The sequence below is a fragment of the Onychomys torridus genome, chromosome 2 (assembly GCF_903995425.1).
Source record: "Onychomys torridus chromosome 2, mOncTor1.1, whole genome shotgun sequence".
Lineage (NCBI taxonomy): Eukaryota > Metazoa > Chordata > Mammalia > Rodentia > Cricetidae > Onychomys > Onychomys torridus.
The window spans coordinates 22,544,768-22,565,841 of NC_050444.1; positions in this window are offsets into that span (position 1 = coordinate 22,544,768).

Here is a 21,074-nt window from a genome sequence, read left to right on the forward strand (position 1 = left end):
AGATCAGTTTGTAGTTCTCTTTCTTTGTTGCATCTTTGGTTTAGGAATCAGGGTAATTGCAGCCTCATAGAAGGAGTTTGGTAATATTCCTTCTGCTTCTATTGTGTGGAACAATTTAAAGAGTATTGGTATTAAGTCTTCTTTGAAGAGCTGGTAGAATTCTGCACTGAAACCATCTGGTCCTGGGTGTTTTTGTTTTTGTTTTGGTTGGGAGACTTTTTAATGACTGATTCTAATTCCTTGGGGGTTATTGGACTACTTAAATAGTTTTCTCTGGTCTTGATTTAATTTAGGTATGTGGTACCTATCCAGAAAATTATCCATTTCTTTCAGATTTTCCAGTTTTGTGTAGTAGAGGTTTTTGAAGTATGACCTGATGATTCTCTGGATTTCCTTATTGTCTCTTTTTTTCCTTTTTAAAAATTTATTATATTTGTGTTTTAATTTTACATGTCAGCCATGGGTTCCCCTGTCCTCCCCACTCCCATGCCCGCCCCCACCTTCCCCGCAGCCCCTCCCCTCCATTCCCATCTCCTCCAGGGCCAAGACTCCCCTGAGGAGTCATTTAAACCTGGTGGATTCAGTACAGGCAGGTCCAGTCCCCTCCTTCCAGGCTGAGCAAAGTGTCCCTGTGTAAGCCCAAGTTTCCAAACAGCCAGCTCATGCACTAAGGACAGGTCTAGGTCCCACTGCCTGGGTGTCTCCCAAACAGTTCAAGCTATTCAATGGTCTCACTTATCCAGAGAGCCTGTTCTAGCTGGGGGCTCCACAGCCTTTGGTTCATAATTCATGTGCTTCCATTCTTTTGGCTATTTGTCCCTGTGCTTTTCCAATCTTGATCACAACAATTCACACTCTCACAGTCCCTTCTCTTTCTTGACAATTCGACTCCTGGACCTCAAGCTGGGGCCTGGCTGAGGATCTCTGCATCCACTTCCATCAGTTATTGGATGAGAATTCCAGCACGACTGTTAGGGTGTTTGGCCATCTGATCACCAGACTAGGTCAGATCAAGCTTTCTCTTGACCATTGCCAGCAGTCTACAGAGGATGTATCATTGTGGATTTCTGGGAACCTCTCTAGCACTCTGCCTATTCCTGTTCTCATGTGGTCATCATTTATCATGGTCTGTTATTCCTTGTTCTCCCTTTCTGTTCTTGATCCAGCTGGGATCTCCTGCTCCCCCCTAAGCTTCCTTTCCTTCAAACATTGCCCTTCATTACTCCCACTGTCATCCATGTTATTCATGTAGATCTCATCCATTTCTCTGTCATTGGGCGATCCCTGTGTCTTTCTTAGGGTCCTGTTTTCTAGGTAGCCTCCCTGGAGTTGTGTAGCAGTCTAGTCATCTTTGTTTTACATCTAGTATCCTACTATGAGTGAGTGCATACCATGTTCTTCCTTCTGAGTCTGGGTTAGCTCACTCAGGATGATTTTTTCTAGATCCATCCATTTGCCTGCAAACCTCATGATGTCATTGTTTTTCTCTGCTGAATAGTACTCCATTGTGTAGATGTACCACAGTTTTTTAATCCATTCTTCAGTTGAGGGACATCTGGGTTGTTTCCAGTTTCTAGCTATTACAAATAAGGCTGCTATGAACATAGCTGAGCAAATGCCCTTGTGGTATGATTGAGCATTCCGTGGGTATATACCCAAGAAAGCTATAGGTGTGTCTTGGGGGAGATGGATTCCCAATTTTCTAAGGAAGCGCCATATTGTTTTCCAAAGTGGCTGTACAAGCTTGCATTCCCACCAGTAGTGAAGGAGAGTTCCCCTTGCTCCACATCCTCTCCAGCATAAGCTGTCTTCAGTGTTTTTGATCTTAGCCACTCTGACAGGTGTAAGGTGGTATCTCAGATTGTTTTGATTTGCATTTCCCAGATATTTAGGGATGTTGAGCAATTCCTTAAATGTCTTTCAGCCATTTGAACTTCCTCTGTTGAGAATTCTCTGTTTAGTTCTATATCCCATTTCTTAATTGGACTGTTGGGCATTTTGATGTCTAATTTCTTGAGTTCTTTATATATTCTGGATATCAGCCCTCTGTCAGATGTGGGCTTGGTGAAGACCTTTTCCCATTCTGTAGGCTGACGCTTTGTCTTGTTGACCATGTCCTTTGTTCTATAAAAGCTTCTCAGTTTCAACAGGTCCCATTGACTGATTATTGCTCTTAGTATCTGTGCTACTGGCGTTATATTTAGAAAGTGATCTCTAGTGCCAATGCATTCAAGAGTACTTCCTACTTTCTCTTCTATCAGGTTCAGAGTAGCTGGATTTATGTTGAGGTCTTTGATCCACTTGGACTTAAGTTTTGTGCATGGTGACAGATATGGATCTATTTGCAGCCTTCTACATGTTGACATCCAGTTTTGCCACCCCCTTCTCTGTCTGTCTTCCACCCACCCTCTCTCTCTCTTTTTCTCTCTCTCTCACCCATCCACACACACTCTCTCTCATCCACCCACACACACACACACACACACACACACACACACACACACACACACACACTCTGTCTCTCGTTCTCTCACTCCCCACCCCCTTTCTCTCTCACTCCCCACCTCTCTCTCTCTTGCCCACCCACACACTCTCTTTCTCTTGTTCACCCACCCTCACTCTCTTGCTCTAGCTCATGCATTCTCACACTTCCTCTCTCTCTCAGTGTCTCTCTCCCTCCCCCTCTCTCTCAGTTTTTCTCTCTCTCTTTCTGTTTCTTTCTTTCTCTCTCTCTCTCTCTCTCTCTTGTTCTCTCTCTTTCTCTCAGTTTCTCCATCTCTCTTTCTGTTTCTCCCTTTCTCTGTCTCTGTCTTTGTCTCTCTCCATTTCTCCCTCCCTCCCTGTCTGTCTGTCTGTCTGTCTGTCGGTTTCTCCCTCTCTGCCTCATGTAGCAGTGACTCAGAGAATGTACATGACTTTGGGTATATATTACTCAAGGATCTCAGACAAGACTGTTAAGTTTGCAGGTAGTGGAGGTATTTTAGCTTCCTGCATCCAGTCTTAACAATTGTTTTCTTGCCTGGTGCCTATCTGAGCCATGTAGCAATCTTATTTACATGTCTTAGTTATCTTCAGACCATACAACAATTCAGCCACATGCATGACCTTGAGTGTAGTGAGTTTGTTCTGATGGGGAGACTGCCTCATCATACATTTCAAGTGGCTTTTGCGTCTTCTCTCCCATCAGGGGACTGAGGAGTTGAGGTGAGTTTGCCTTACTTCTTTGAGCTGCTCACTTTCTCCCCTCCAGCATATTCATTTCCTTTGTGGATTTCTGAAGATTTTTTTCCCCATATTTTCCTTTCTGACTCTCTTCATCCCCAGCCCTTCATCACATGGTTCCTTGTAATAATATCACCTACAATTCCATATATCCTTGTTTTACTCTTCAAGGTAAGGACCCTTACAATAAAGAGAATTACTTTAGAATGTGAACAGTGTCATGTGAGAAGTTTTATGTCCCAGAGTCTGGACAAGCTCATACATATATTGGGAAGAGGAATAGAAGCAGCAATATCTTTTTCACTCAAGTGATTTTACATTTAGTCATACATCTATGCATCTCATTATTTTATGACATGGGCATATATCTATGTATTACTATTGGTGAAATCATTAAGGCCACTCCACGTAGTTAAAGGGAGGTTTATTTTGTGGGGTAACTTACAAATGAAGGGATAGGTTGCAGGGTCTGGCAAAGGTATAGCACAGTCCGGCGGTGTTCTCTGGAGAACTCTGCTCTGTCTACCTCCAGAGTCCAGGGTCCTGGAACCAAGAGAGAGACCTCCTCTAGATCCTGGGTCTTCCTCTTCATCCTCCACCCCGCCTTGTGGGCGTGACCATTACCAAAGCCTCAATGGGGGTTGGAACTTCCAGGCCAATGCTGGGATGGCTACCCACTACATATTACACCATTTTATGACATGATAAGTCTGTATATGTGAATAATTGGCTGGTGTTTGGATACTGAGAGGTTGTAGACCAATTGAGATGTGGACCCTAGTTTAATGTAATGAGACCACTGAAAGAAATATCACAGGGAATGATTAACTTAGTTCTCACTGGAGCAAGGGTAGTTCTCCTGAGATCATTTTAATATAAAACAAGAATGCTTCATTTGCTTGCCTCCTTTTGCTCACAAAATTTCCCTTTTCTCTTTCTTCACCATGCTATTATACAGCCAAAAGGATCCTCACCAAAGGTTAAATAGTCTTGAAGACTTAACTTCCAAAATCTTCAAGAAGTAAATTTCTTGATTTTATAAATCTCTTAGCCAAGTTCATTTTGTTTAAGCAACTGAAAATGCACTGAAATGCCAAAGTAAAATTTCCACAATTAAATTAAACACCCTACTCATTTTATAATATTCCTTATGCCATCCCTAACTTTACATGAATATTTTTGCCCCCCTCCACCACCTTTTTCTTTTTACAAAAATGTGTCTTCATTTGGGTTGCTATTCTTATGCTAAAAAACTATGACCAAAAGAAATCTGGGATGGAAAGATTTTTTTTTTTTGACTTATACTTCCAAATCCATAGTCCATAACTTATGGAAACCGGGATAGGAACCCAAAGAGTGTGACAATCTGGAGGAAGGAACTGATTCAGAGGCCATCAAAGGGTGATGCTCACTGATTTGCAAAGAACCAAGGCATAGTCCCAATATGAACAAAATAAAACTACTCCAACTATGCAAATAACTGTAAATGTATAATGTCTCGGATTCACTCATGATCTTCTGGGTTCCTCCAAGCATCACAGGTTACTTTTCAGTTCCATCCTTTGCTGCAAAGTATATTTTCAAAAATATACTTTTAATTGAAATGAAATTATACATCCATTTTCCTCAATTTCCTCCCTCCAAACCCTTCCAAGTACCTTTCCCTCAAATTTACTCCATGAACCCCAATATTAAGTTGATAATTGATAGCCTCTTTTCCTTTAGTTATTATTTCTACACACACACACACACACACACACACACACACGCACACACGCACACGCACACACACACACATATGCCCACACTTGGATAAATACAGCTTGTTGAGGCAATTTTTCTTGTTTGTATGGATAGGATTTCAGGGATGACCAATCTGTATTGCACAACCAGTAAGGGAGCTCACCCCTGGGAGAAGCTAATTCTCCTTCTCCCAAAGTCCTTAGTTGTCTGTAATTCCTTATCAAGAGATGGACTCCATGAAACTTGCCTCCTTCCATGTTAACATGTCCATTATTATTGCCATTGCTAAAGACTTATTCATGCAGCCATTTCTAGGAAAGTTTTTCATAGAAGAGTTTCTGGTATTCTGGCTCAGTCTTAGGGTTTCATTTTTGTGAACTGACACCATGACCATGGCAATTCTTATAAAGGAAAACATTTAACTGGGTCTGGGTTACAGTTAAGAGGTTTAGTCCCTTCTCATTATGGCAGGAAGCATGGTGGTATGCAGATAGATTATGGTGCTAGAGAGGTAGCTGAGAGTTCTACATCAGGATCTTCAGGCAGTGGGAAGAGACACTGAGACACTAGGCCTGTCTTGAACTTCTGAAACCTCAAAGTCCATACCCCCAGTGACACACTTCTTTCAACAAGGCTACATCTCCTAATAATGCCGCTCTTTTTTTTTTTTTTTTTTCAAGACAGGGTTTCTCTGTGTAGCTCTGCGTCTTTCCTGGAACTCACTTGGTAGCCCAGGCTGCCCTCGAACTCACAGAGATCCACCTGGCTCTGCCTCCCAAGTGCTGGGATTAAAGGCGTGTGCCACCACTGCCGGCCAATAATGCCATTCATTAAGACCCTGTAAGGGCCATTCTCATTTAAATCACCACAGGCTAGTATAATCTTTCAGGACCTCTTTCATGATGTTCCCTAATCCGTACATGCAGGATCTGTGATGTGGAAGTATCTGTTGGACCTGTTTTCTCATGAACTGCCAATCTCTATTGTGGTTTTCTGAGCTGGTATCTATTTGCTGTAAAGAGGCTTTTTGGTAAAGGCCGATAGTCCCATTTATCTGTGGATATAAGGATTGTAAGGGAATACTTTAAAAACCTGAAATACATTAAATTCAAATATCTAAAAGAATAATTCCTTCCTTCCTTTGTTCCTTCCTTTCTTTGCACATGACAGACATACTTGTATTTATTAAAATTTCAAAGGTTGTACATACAGTCTCTTTGAATTGCTAAGTAAATTTAATAAAATAAATAGTTATACACAAAATAAATTTCAATTCTATATATAGGGATTTAGTAAAATATAAAAATTAAAATTTTTATAATTAAAAAATTTCACAAGCATAAATTCCTATTGTTTTTGGTTTTAATTAAAAAATTATATACAATATGTTTTCCTTTTTAATGTTTATTTTTTATTGAGTTTTTTTTCATACAAAATATTTTGGTCATGTTTTCCCCATCCCCCAACTCCTTCAAGAGCCTCCTTATCTTCCCACCATCCCAACTCCATGTCCATTCTTGTTTTTTTTTTTTTTAAAGCCAAAAAACCGAACTAAAACAAATAAGGAACACATACATTCTTCCCCAACAAAGCACAGAAATGGAAAACAAAATACAAAATAAGACAAAAAATGCCCAACAAAACAATATTAGACAAAAAGTCTACTGACCTACCATTGAGTTCATTTTGATTTGGCCAATTGCTCCTGGGTCTACCCTGAAGAATGGTTAATGACTGTAGTGAGACTCCATTCTGAAAAACTAATTTTTCTTGTGTAAGAAGGTATCAGGTACAGATAAATTCTTGTTTAGATGTCAGAGCCCATGTCCAGCCCACCTCCTATTGCTGGGACCCCATGGGTGAACCTGTGTAGGCCCTGGAAATGATGCCATAGCCTCTTTGAGTTCATATGTGTATCAGTTCTGTTGTATGTTTTTTTGAGTCACCCATCACCTTGGCTCTTACAGTCTTTTTGCCTTTTCTTCCTCAGAGATTCCTTTGCCCTGAGTAGAGAGCTTGGGTGAAGCCATTCCATTTAAGGATTGCATACGCCGAAGTCTCTCACTGCCTTTGCATTATCCAATTATGTGTCTCTGTGTTAGTTTTCTTCTATTGCAAGAATAAATTTCTCTGATGATCCATGAGCAGAGCACTTATCTATGGGTGTAGCAGAATGTCATTCTTCTTAGGCCCCTTCCCTCAGTATGTATTTCATCTCTCTCTCTCTAGTGGCCAAGGGGTCTTTGGCCAGATTTTCTGTGTTGAGGAGTTCCTTTACTACATTTTTTGGGCAAGATAATGAAGATAGAACTATGATTATTTGGTCCTTTCTACTGAGTCTTCAATCCTGCTTGCTCTGAGACAGAACATTATTTCTATTCTTGGGACTCCTTTGCCTTGTGACTGTGGTCTGCCTTTGTTTCTGCCCAGCCAACCTGGAAACTCTTGATTTTGTTTCTATTACTTTCTAGGTTCCTTAGATTATTAGTATTATGGTACCTTGGTTAGAGATTGAACTCCTGTTCAGCACAGTCTAGTTATCTAGAATATATATTTAAAACAACCTAAGGAAGCCGGGTGGTGGTGGTGGTGGTGGTGGTGGTGGTGGTGGTGGTGGTGGGCGGCGGCGGCGGCAGCGGCGCTCGCCTTTAATCCCAGCACTCCGGAGGCAGAGCCAGGTGGATCTCTGTGAGTTTGAGGTCAGCCTGGGCTACCAAGCAAGTTACAGGAAAGGGGCAAAGCTACACAGAGAAACCCTGTCTCGAAAAACAAAAAAACAAAAACAAACAAACGAACAAAAACCAAAAACAACAACAACAACAAACAACCTAAGGAGAACCTATTATAAAGGAGACAGGACCTCTTTGTCTCATAGAATCATTATATAATATGCAATTTTATGTCTTTATAAGAGGGAGAATACTCACTAAGCTTTTCATGTTACCTTTCCTCGTCTATTGATACACAGAAACTGGTTATGGGTATATAGAGCTGTTGTGGATTAATCTTTTAGATAATGTGAAGCTGTACAGTCAATAGGTAGGCAGGATTTCTAGGCAGAGAGGATGCTGAGAAGGGGAGATGCCAGGAGACACAGAGCAAGCAGGATGGGCATATGAAAATGAGGTAATAAATCCATGAGGCAGAAAGAAAATTAATAGAAATGCACTAATCAAAGTTACAAAAGCTAGTTAGATACGAGCCTAAGCCACTGGCCAAGCTTTCATAATTAATAATGTCTTCATGTCGTTATTGGGCAGCCAATGGTCTTGACAAAAAATTTGACAACAAATGATGTCCAGCATGGGGACATGTATTTCAACATAAGACCCAAAAAAGCTTTAAAAAGGTTCTAAACACACATAAATTAAGCCAAATGTGGCTTTCTAGTCCCACAGTCTCTTATGCAGGTTGTGATACAGAGACATGTCTCGTGGCCACTGTTTATAGGTTTGAGCTGCCCATAAGCTAAGCTGAGAGGTGGTTTAAGGTTTTGTTCATGCCAACAGAAAATGTTACAGATAGTCAATAAAGCAGATTCAGACAGAAAAAACCCTAAACAAGTTATAATGTATTGAACATTATGCATAGGCTTAAGAAAAAGAAGAAAAATGATATAGACAGTCACAAAAATAAATAGTTTAGAAATAATAAAGTCTTTCAAGAGAGAAGTAATGTAACTAAGAAAAGAATGAGCCACATAAGGATGGGAAACATTATAACGTAAGAGTTGGGACTGTATATAGAGCTTTGTTAATTTTGAATTTTTTGAATGCTAATGGGCAGACAACAGCTGGTAAGAGACACTGGATTGTGGAAGGGACTGCTGAATTAAACTAACCTATATACTTGAGGAATGCCTTAACTTTAAGATGGAAGTAAAAAAAAATGTATTACGTTGGGGAAGAGATTCTGCTTTTGTTTCCACAGGAAACTGTTGTTAGAGTTTTCCTGCCTGGCCCACAGTCAGGACAAATCTTTCTCACCCGCCAGGCCCATAGACACTCAGAACCAACCAAGTAAACACACAGAAACTTACTTTGTTTACAAACTGTATGGCCGTGGCAGGCTTCTTGTTATCTACTTCTTCTATCATAAATTAACCCATTTCTATTAATCTATACTTTGCCATGTGGCTCGTGGCTTACCATTATTACCTTACATCTTCCTTGTCATGGTGGTGGCTGGCCGTATCTCTCCGCCCCAGCCTTCCACCTCCCAGAATTCTCTTCTCTCTTGTTCTGCCTATACTTCCTGCCTGGCCACTGGCCAAACAGCATTTTATTTATACAGAGCGATATCCATAGCAGGAAACAAAAGGCTGTGGATTTTTTCCAGGTCACTAGAGATCAGGTTTGACTGGAAGAGACCCTCTGAGGTTCTTTGCTACAGACATGAGAAAGAAAGTCAAGAAAGACTATAGGACAGGTGATGTGTAAGCTGATCCCTCTACATGAAAACAATTTGGAAATGAGATGAGAGAGACATGATAAATCTTGTTCACTACAGAGTACTCATGACATATTATTACATGCCATCCTTTTATATGGCATGAATAGAGATTTATATTAGAGTTTGGTCATGCAGTCAAAATGGACTTATAAAGTTGACAGATGCCTTTTATCTGCTCAGACTATTCCAGCCAGGACTTCACTTGCATTATCCCATCACATCTAGACTGGGCAACAGCTATCTCCCCTAGGACTTGGCCATTATCTTAATATTAATATCTTAATCAGGGTTCTCTAAAGATATCATTGCTGTGGATATCCCTCTGTGTAAATAAAGTTCTGATTGGCCAGTGGCCAGGCAGGAAGTATAGGCGGGACAAGAGAGATGAGAATTCTGGGAAGTAGAAGGTTGGAGAGAGACACCACCAGCCACCGCCATGAGAAGCAACGTGTAAAGACACTGGTAAGCCACAAGCCATGTGGCAAAGAATAGATTAACAGAAATGGGTTAATTTAAGATGTAAGAAGCAGATAACAAGAAGCCTGCCACAGCCATACAGTTTCTAAACAATGTAAGTCTTTGTATGCTTTCTTGGTTGGGTCTGAGCGACTGTGGGACTGGCGGGTAAGAGAGATTTGTCCTGACTGGGCCAGGCAGGAAAACTCTAACTACAAATGGCGCCCAACGTGTTGGCAAGCATTTCCACCTAACACCTGAGAAAAAAGATTCTAAAATGGAGCTAAAAACAGCTTCTTAATTGTCTCTCTCAAGTTAGCAGCAGCCTGCCGGTTTGAGCTACTATGGCGGGTTCCTGGCGTGTGCGTCTGACCTGCAGTGTGGCTGGAATGAGGAGTCTACAAGCGGCACTTTACTCTGCTGCATGGTGGATTTAGCCTTTGCTAGTTAAAAAAAAAAAAAAAAAAAAAGAAAAAAAAAAAAAGAAAGTTTCTGGGCTATGCACTACTTCGATAGAACTGCTTCTGATAGTTGATGGTACACATGGCTCCAGACCCAGAGCTGGCGGTACTGTAACTGCCGCCATGTTGGGAAGCAGAGGTGGGCGGAGCCAGCAGCCACAGCAGCGTTTCAGTCTTACAAAGATAGATATTACACAGAGAATCTGTTTTATGTTATCTTTTGGATTTTTAACTGCAGAAAAAGATTTGATCATAAAAGCTGTTGAGTTAAACAAATATGTAAATTTTAAAGGTACCTTGACTTCAAAATTTGGATATAAGGATATGTTGCTTTGGAAAGGAGTCTCTGCTTTTGTTTCCACAGAAAGCCAGAGGCTATGGATTTATTCCAGATTAAGATACATCAGGTTTGATCAGCCAAGACCACCTGAAAGGTCTCCGATGACACAGTGGCCCAGATGATCCGACATCCAGAATGGTTTCAAGGCAACTGGCTCAGAGGTTCACCCTAATGGACTACTCCATAATCCTAAAATTTTCTTTGTGTCCCCATAAGATGCAGCGCCCCCCTCCAGCAGGAAGTAGTAAGAGAAACTACGCCCACATTCCCAAAATTCCCAGCTGGCTTTGGAGATGGAATTGGCTCACTCCTTCTCTAAACCCAGACATATTGTTAAAAGAAATGGTTAAGAGATTCTTGTGTCCCAAATCAGAAGAGCCCTCTGGTGTGGGACAAAAAAAACAAACAAACAAACAAACAAAACCCAATATTTTTCTTTAAAGCAGGTTGATTATAAATGAGATCTCTTTCTAAAGAAGAAAGGGGGATATGATATAGATATAATAGGATGAAAGGGTAGATTAGGGAACTTACTTCTAAAGAGCAACAACTTGTTTAAAATGTTTTACATTGGTTTAGATTTTAGTCTATTGATACAAACTTAAAGTTAATTTTGTTATACTATGTATATATTTCTACTCATGTTTAAGGTATTGTGTTTGTATAGCTCATTTAAAATTATAATGGATAATTAAAAATAGATTAATAATTAATCATCTGTGATAATCATACTCACAGCCATGTTAGTTAAGTCTTCTAGGTATACATAGAGATATTTCAGATAGATAGGTAATCTTCAAATACTTCAAAGACCTTCAGAATATGGCATTTAAAATATTTTTAAAATTTAGACTTTCTGGACAGTGAGACATGTCTGCTTCTGGCAACACCGATTTACTTCAGAGATGAGGATGGGCATTGAAGACACTTCATATCTTATCTTCACCTTGTCAAAAATAGCCATTTTAGCAAGAAACTGTTCTTGCCTGGACTGCTTGATCGACTGTACGTACAGGACCCATAGAAAGGTGACCACTGAACTTTGCTTGACACAATGGTCCTTCAGGTTCCTGCTTCACAGAAGAAACTTCCAGACATTCTACAGGACACTGAGAGAAGTGACCAAGAGACTCTAGCCCTGTGGGCTAAAGACAAATGCCCCAACTTTACAAAGGAACATTAGGTGACTGTCCAGGCTGCCAGCTGTCTCTGTCTACCCTGCAAGACTCCCGAAAGTTGCTTGCATCCTTCTCCCTTTCTCAGGTAATATTATATCCTTCTGAGGTCTTTGATGTGGTTGAAGACTAGATAGTTATAATTTCCTCAGTTATGATAAAAGGTAAGTTAGATATAAAACCTTAGACTCACAAATATAGATAGTATATCTTCTTTAATATTGTAACTGTAATTCTTGCTTGATAATTGTTTGGTTATATGTAATTGTACTATGTAAAAGTTAAAACCTTCCTTAAAAAAAAGAAAAGGGGAAGTGCTGTGGATATCCCTCTGTGTAAATAAAGTTCTGATTGGCCAGTGGCCAGGCAGGAAGTATAGGCGGGACAAGAGAGAAGAGAATTCTGGGAAGTAGAAGGTTGGAGCGAGACACCACCAGCCACCGCCATGAGAAGCAACGTGTAAAGACACTGGTAAGCCACAAGCCATGTGGCAAAGAATAGATTAACAGAAATGGGTTAATTTAAGATAGAAGAAGCAGATAACAAGAAGCCTGCCACGGCCATACAGTTTCTAAGCAATGTAAGTCTCTGTGTGCTTTCTTGGTTGGGTCTGAGCGACTGTGGGACTGGCGGGTAAGAGAGATTTGTCCTGACTGGGCCAGGCAGGAAAACTCTAACTACATATCATTGCTCCCAGACAATAGAAAGCAGTCTAGAAAATGTGACACCAACATCCCCAAGAGGTGGGGTAGATGGTTTTTGTGGTTCAATGGATGCTTGTCATTACTTACAGGTTTGGTTACAAATTGCTACTGGTAATGGTCACAGAGAAATCTAAACAAAGGAGCTTATATTCAGGGTCTCTTTCTGAAGGTGGAAAAGGGGATATAGTATAGAAATGATGGGATAAAAGGGTGAATTGTTGAGTCTACTTTTAAACAACTACTAGTCTCAAATATTTTACATTGGTATGGATTTTTGTGTATTGATACAAAGTTAAGGTTATTTTTGTTGTACTGTTTATGGATTTCTACTCTTTTAGGGCATTATACCTATGCAGCTCATTTTTAAAAGGTTATGTAAAGTTTTAGTGTTCAAAAGCTATTAGGATATTAAAGACATAAAGGTTAATAGTTGTCTATAGTCATGTTAGGTATGCTTTCAAGCTCAAATAGACTTATATTTTAAATAGATTGTCTTCAAACACTTCAAAGACCTAAACAATATGGCATTTAAACTATTTTAATTATAGTTTTACAGTTTTCCTTGTTACCAAATTCAGAAAAAAACTTACATAATCGAAGTAAAGTTTATAAGATTGAGAGACATCAAAGCTTAAATTGTTTATCTAAAAAATGTTCTGAGGTCTAAAAAGATAGTTTTAAGATGGTAATACAAATTATGATAGAAAATGATTTAGTTATAAAACTTTAAATCCACCAAGATAAGATAGACAAGAGTATTTTCTCCAAATTTGCTAAATACAAATGGACTGGATATTCTGAATGTGATTCTTACTTGGTAATCATTCTTATTTTACATAGTTTCATTTGTTAAAGTTAATACCTTTCATTTCTATTTAGACAATACTTAATAATTGTTCTTATTTTACATAATTTTACTCTGTTAGAGTTAAAACTGTTCTTTTTATTTTAGACTAAAGGGGGAAATATTGTGAAATTATCTTTTTGCACACTCTGAAGATGTGTTACTCTGATTGGTTTAATAAAAAGATGTATGGGAAACAGCTAGGCAGGATTCCTGAGTAGAAAGGATACTGGGAAGAATGGGAGACCACAGAAGACACAGAGTAAGCAGGATGGGTACTATGAAGATAATAAGGTAATAAAGCCAAGAGGCAGAAAGAAAATTAATGGAAATGGATTCATTTAAGTTATATGAACTAGTTAGAAACAAGCTTAAGCTATCAACTGAGTTTTCATAGTTAATGGTAAGTCTCCATGTCATTATTGGGGAGCCAATAATCCTGACAAAAAATTCTGACAACATAGGGCACTAGGTCCAGCCAGGAAAAAGGCATTTTGCACTAGAGAACAGGTAAGAGGTAAACTCTTTTCAATAGTGATTAATATTAACCTCATTATATAAAGGTGTCTATAAAATAACAGTTAATAGGATGATGGTACATAAAGATAAAGGAACCCTCAGTCTAAAATCTCTCAATAATTACTCCAGCATCATAGTCAGATAAATTCTTTAGCTGCTATAAACATGAATGTAATGATAATCATGAAAAAATAACTCCAATACTGTATAAGTCATAAAGTTTGCTTTGTATTTTTATAAGGTTTATCTAAAAACTTACAGTGCCTAAAAGTTCAACAGTATGTTCATAGATAATATTAATTTATTACATTAACCCACATGTGTGATTTGGATTCAACCTTCTTTTGTTAAGATGATGTTATACAATATCTGTAAAGCTGAATAGTCATCTTTGTCATAACTCCAGTTCTTCCTGATTAAAAGAATCACAGCTGGGCTCTAAAATGTTAATATTCATTTAGCAGAGGAGGAGATAGAGATGGTCATTGAACCTTCACATTTGTATCCAGTTATTGTTCCCACTTATAGGCAATTTGGTCCCAGTTGCATAGACCTCAAGGTTTTCTGGAGAAACTAGGGTATACAGGTTAGAAAAACTGGAAAAGAGGTGGTCCACCTGTGCAGTCATGGGAAAGCTGTTATATATACTGGGCAAAGGATTCAAGGAAAATACATTTTGCATAAAATCTTAGAAAAAAATTTCTTAAAACAAATGGTAAGTCTGTTTGTTAGTGTTACTTTCTCATGGTATTAGGGTAATTTTGGTTAAGATGTCTTGTCCAAAGGTACTAAAGTTTGTTAGTTGATTTCTCACAGTTATTTACAAATTGAACTCCTGTTCTACACTTCCTGATCTTGGTTCTCATTTATGAAATTTTTTTTTTTCTCATTTGAGCTTAGTGATGTCTCTAAAGTTCTTGCTGAGATATCAATTTACTCTCAAGATCAGTGAGATAACAAAATGTTATAAAGGATATAAATTTAAGGTTATATCTCTAATAAAAGAATTAAATTGTTTTAGATAGGATTCATTATATAAATAACAATGGGACAAAAACTAAAACCTTAAACCAAGTCACAGAATGTATAAATATGTTGTGAAGTGTTTATTGAGGATTGCGGGGCATTTACCCACCAACCCCACAGTTCCCCAGTTTTCTTGAGTGCAAGCAGCAGTAAATATTAGATAGAAGGATTTAGATTGTGGAGAGAAACAGAAAATACAGGATAGCCTCGAGAGGGCCTGGAACTTATTCCAATTGGGCCCTGACTGTCTCTGCCCCAAGTATTTATAGAGATGCCAAGGGGGTGGAGCAAAAGACCTCCTCCCCCAGCACAGCCAAGTGCAGACTGTTTTAGACACCTGCGCTCAGGCCCGTGGTGCTAATCATCCTCTATGAGGACCTGCTGGGTTAAGTCATGAGGAACCTGAAAACAGGCTCCCACAGGTCCTCCTTTCTTTATATATAAAAAACAACTCATTATTATGAGTTCACAACAATCTCCATAGCTGTTATACCTCCCAGTATGGGAGTAGAGGATGATAAAGATGGCATTTCTCTTTTGGATTAGGTCCAAGGTGACTACAGCAGTCTTTAGCTGCATCAAGCCCTTTCTAAACCAAAAACTTAATGTAATTGGAAGCTTAAAGAATTCCTTATCTTCATCATTATCAGTAGCAAGTTAACATAAATATTGCTATCCATAGTTACAATTCTCTCAATCTTACATCTTTAATTATTAATAAATCATTTAAGTTTTCTTGCTAACAGAACATAGAAAAAACTTCTGATGTATTCACATCAAACATAAATATTTCCTTAACACCACAAAACCAGGGTGCATTAATATCAATAGGTTAAACATAATTTTTGCAAACATACTTCAACTTTAATTCACTCGCAACTCCTTCATGTATATATACATATATATACACACACATATATATATGTATGTATATACATATATATGTGTGTATACACACACACACACACACACACACACACACACACACACACACATATATATATATATTTTGTTTTTCGAGACAGGGTTTCTCTGTAGCTTTGGAGTCTGTCCTGGACTAGCTCTGTAGACCAGGCTGGCCTCGATCTCTGCCTCTGCCTCTGCCTCTGCCTCCCGAGTGCTGCGATTACAGGCGTGTGCCACCACCACCCGGCTTCTTTATATTTTTTAAAAAACAATCTCAAGCCTAGTTAGAAGAAAGTCCAAACTCAAATTCCTACAAACCCGTATTGAAAAGCAATATTTTCAATCTAACCATTAACATTTTGAAAAGGTTTAGCAAAACATCCAAAAGCAGTTTCTTAATAAAACTCTTTACACTTTAAAAGTAGTCTCTTAGTATATCCATTGGCATTTCTTAGTAACAAAACATGACATTAATCCACTCAAACAATAATTTTTTAAATTAGAGTAACAAATACTAACTCTCCCTTTTATAAAATAATTTTTAAGCAAAATCTCCAGCCTAGTTAGAAAACCCAAACTTTTCCATTTAAACAGTTCCATTTGTAACACAAAACCAGTTCCATAAGTAATTCTATTTTTACATAAACTGTTCCACAAAACAATTGCATTTTTAATACAGAACAACTCATGAATCACCAGCATAAATGCATACACAAAACTGCATCTTGACTTTAGGTAGAAACATAAACTTCTTCATTTAAACAGCGCCATTCTTAGCTTCTTAGCGGCTTCTGGAGCTTTTGAAACCACTCAGACTGCCTGCTTTACAGTCTACTAGGACACTACCTTCTGTGTCTCAGGTTCTTTCACCATGTACATTAAGCATAGATTCACACTCAATATTTACACTTTTTCACAAACTCACATATAACATGTGCTTAAGCATAAACTCACACTCAACATTTATGCATTTTTACAAACTCACATATAACATTAACATCTACTTCTTTATACTACTTAAGGAAACTATAGAACTACTTTAGCAAATATATTTCTTATTACTTCTTATATTCATCACATCTTCATATTTCTTATTTAAACTTACATTTACAACTAGCATCTTTACTTCTTACAAGCTTATTACTTCATGTCTTAAGACTACCTTAGATACTTCTTGCAAGCTTATATTCTTAAAGGAACTCTATAGATCTATTTTACAAACTTATATAGGGATACCATTAGCATATATTTAACTTAACAAACACCCAAAGATTTCTTAACACAGATCTAACAAGACAGAATAATTTCTACAAACTCATATATTTATTTTCATCATTTTCTATTTCTTACTCTTATTATCACAATCTCTATTAGAAAGATTCTCTTAACTAGACAGGAAGTACATACATCATTTCTAAAATTTGGAGTTTATAGTCAGCTTTGCTATACAACACTGGGATTTAGTGAGTGTTATAGAGTTGTGATACTTGTTGCTAGGGGATTGTAATATTCTCGGGACGAAACCACATCCCAAAGTCGCCGAGTCCTCTCAGCCATTCGGAACCTGCAGAGATGCACTTTTCAATGGTAAACTGTTTTTAACTAAAGGCTAACCCCTTCACCCAAATTCATAATAGCCCCCCCCCCCCCAAGTGCTTCAATTCAGACAAATGTTTCTAGTACAGCAGTACTTTTGGTTTGTTGGACTGAAAAACTTCACTTCATGCTGAGGGTGAAATTACCATACTTAGCTGCTGTAAAGCTCTTCGCAAAAATACTGCATAGTTATTAGGTAATATAAAGTATTTTTCTAAAGGAGCTAGTAAAGCCAAAAGTGGCACAGCTCCTGAACTCTATTTCCTCACTGTTTGCATTAACCAGTGACAAAACTAATCAGAAACACTAATCCAGCCACTTTCATTCTGGTTCCTTTATAGGAACGTCATTGGAGCTCACCTTCCTTAGTTCCACGCTCCTTACCTGATGCTCCGGTAACCATGGAGCTTCATTCTCCTCTTGTGAAGAAACACAAACATGTCCTCGACCCCATATTAAAATAGAGCTAGTTCATAGACTCCATTTTCCATACTTCTCTTTGGGTCTGGGAGTCAACTTCCAGTTCTCTTTTTACCAGACTTGCTTACAAATTCTTGCTGGAGAGATGGCTCAGAGGTTGAGAGCGCTGGCTGCTCTTCCAGAGGTCCTGAGTTCAGTTCTCGTCGGCCACATGGTGCCTCACAGCCATCTGTAATGGGGTCTGGTGCCCTCTTCTGGTCTGCAGTCATACATGCTGTATACATAGTGAATAAATGGATCTTTGAAGGGGAAAAAAAAATCTTGCCTGGGAGGTTTGAAACAAGTTTTGCAACAGGAGATTTGAACAAGCATTTTACATTTCAACTATGGGACATTGGGAGATTTCTGGTCTTTCTTCAGCTGGCTTTAACAGGTGTATCTCCTTCATCAGACACTGGCCCTAAAGCAGAACTGCACCTGCCTTGTTAGCGGGCATTGAGGTTGGCATTTCTGATAGCAACTTTCCTCGGGGCTTGTGTTTGTCTTAGCCAGTCAGTGAAAAACAAACTTTTACAACAGCTTTTCCATGGCTCCTTCAGAGACATTTTCTCCCACTGATTTTATTCTCATTTTGCTTGTTCCTTTCCCCCCAGATGCAGAGCTTCAGATAGCTCAGTATGCTCTGTTCCTGCTAGCTGCCTTTAGAGGTAGGGGCTTTTTTTCTCCCCCTGAATCTGCCTCAAATTCTAGCAGCTTTTTCAGGTCATGCATTTTCTGGGGAGGAATTTGTCCCTTTTCCGTTTCTTTTGAGTTTCTCCCTGACAGTTCCCAGTTCGGTCTCAGTTCATCCCCTCTGCCCCAGAAACAGTTTCCAACACTCAGTGGCAGCTTTCCCTGCTTTGTGTCTGTTTCTGTTTTCAGGGTCTGTGAAGTTTGTGTTCATAAATCAAGCTTCTGCTTTTCTAACAGCATGTTTTGTCATTTCTAAACTCCCATATACAGCAGGTGTTTTGCCTCATCAGGCCTTCACCTAGTCCAGTCCCCCAGTGGGTTGTGTTTGCTTGTCTGGGTGCTCAAGGACAGAGCTTATGTCAGAGGCAGTGGCCCCTTAGAGCTATACTCCCTCATCTCACTGGGAGTCAGTTGAAACAAAGCTTTTCTCAAAGAGATGCTTTCTCTGACAGAAAAGAAAAAAGGAGTAACCTGGATATTCTGTTCTGCCCTGGCCGGGCTCTTTCCCCAGACATCGTTCTGACTAAGCAGCACAACTGCTTCAGACACAGTTCAGCTTTACTGTTTTCCCAGAAAGGTCCTTTCTCTGGTAGGAAAGCTTTTTCTCAGATTTCTTTTTGCAGCTGTGGACCTATCAACTGGGGACTTGTAGGAAAGCGGACAACTGAGCCGTGTTCCCACTGGCTTTAGCTGTGTTTGTTCATTAGCAATCTTCCCCTGGGTCCTGCACCTTCTGCCTCAGCTCTGTTCTCCAGGAAGTTTACAACTGCAAGAACCCTAATATCCCCGAAAGGCACTTTAACTCAGAGACACTGGCCAGTTGCCTGTGGGGTTTTGGTCAGTAACGAGGATACAATGCTAACAGAGTTTGCATTGCTTCAAGGGATCTTTGCATTAGGAAGATTAGGAGCACCTTTTTTTTTTTTTTTTGAGATAGGGTTTCTCTGTGTAGCTTTGCACCTTTCCTGGAACTTGTTCTGTAGACCAGGCTGGCCTCGAACTCACAGAGATCTGCCTGCCTCTGCCTCCCGAGTGCTGGGATTAAAGGCAGGAACACTTTTTCATAGCTCACTCAGAAGATGCTTGATGCCTCAGCTCAGGTGTAACTGAAAAGCTTGGCTTTTTGCTTTTCTCAAGTAAACAGTTTCCTGCCCTATTGGGCTCTTTGTGGCTCTTAACCTGCACTCTCCCAAGTGTAGGGGACTTTGACCCACTGCCTTTTAGTAGCTTGAAGGGACAGAGCTTAGAAGAGGTTTTCAGGAACTTGTACCTGCCTCCTGCATTGCAGGGAGGATTTTTAAAGCTTGAAAGAGAATTGATAGAGGTTTTGCTGTCTTGGGAGGTTTTTTGTTTTCCCTTAGAACTAATCACAGGAGATCCCCATACTAGTATCTTCAGGTGATTCTAATTTTTCGCACTTTACTGAAGGAGAACAAGGCTCTGAAGGGATTTTTAGAGATTGTTTTCCCAATAGAAAAAGATTAAGGCATTTTAGAGAGATCTTTTCCAAGTTTTCCAAGGAAAGCTTTTAGTTTAAGTGATTTTTTTTTTTCACAAGAGAGAAAGACCAACTTTTCTGAACTTTAAACTTTTTTAGCTTTTTACACCCTAATTTTTGCCTCAGGGAGAAATCACTTTCTCCTGCCACTTGGACTTAGCATTTCAGCTGTCCCCAGGTCCAAAGCTTCCATAGGAAACTTTTTCTTCCCCATAAGCTTAAAGAGTTTTTTTTTTTTAAACTACCCATAAAGCTCAAAGATTTTTCCCCCAGTTTGCGTTCATAGCCCCCAAAGTTAGAAAGTTGAAGAGTTTTTCTGTCTAGTTGCTTTTAGTTATCTTAAATTTTTTCTAACATTTCTAACTTTCTCCTATACTATATTACGACACTATGCCTTATACTTATTTTTCACAGATAGAAATTGAGAATGGGATAGAAGATAGAAAATTTTGACAGAAGGGAATTTTGCGCTGCAGCATCAGACATTCTTCCAGTCCATTTTCCTTTTCTCTCAAGGATAAAACCTCTGACCCTCAATAATATATGTATTTCATAACACTGGCATGCCACTTTTCACTGGCAGGGCTAAGTCACCCTTCTGACAAAAATGCTGTAATAAAACTATTATTTTCCTTTCTCTTTAGTCCCTATTACCTTGTCTTTAGTCCCTGTTCATTTGTCTTTAGTCCTCCCTTTTTTTTTTTTTATCCTTTTTTCTTTAGTCCCCGTTCCTGGCACCATTCTGCGGCGCATTTACCCACCAACCCCACAGTTCCCCGGAGTTTTCTTGAGTGCAAGCAGCAGTAAATATTAGATAGAAGGATTTAGATTGTGGAGAGAAACAGATAGAAAATACAGGATAGCCTCGACAGGGCCTGGAACCTATTCCAATAGGGCCCTGACTGTCTCTGCCCCAAGTATTTATAGAGATGCCAAGGGGTAGAGCAAAAGACCTCCTCCCCCAGCACAGCCAAGTGCGG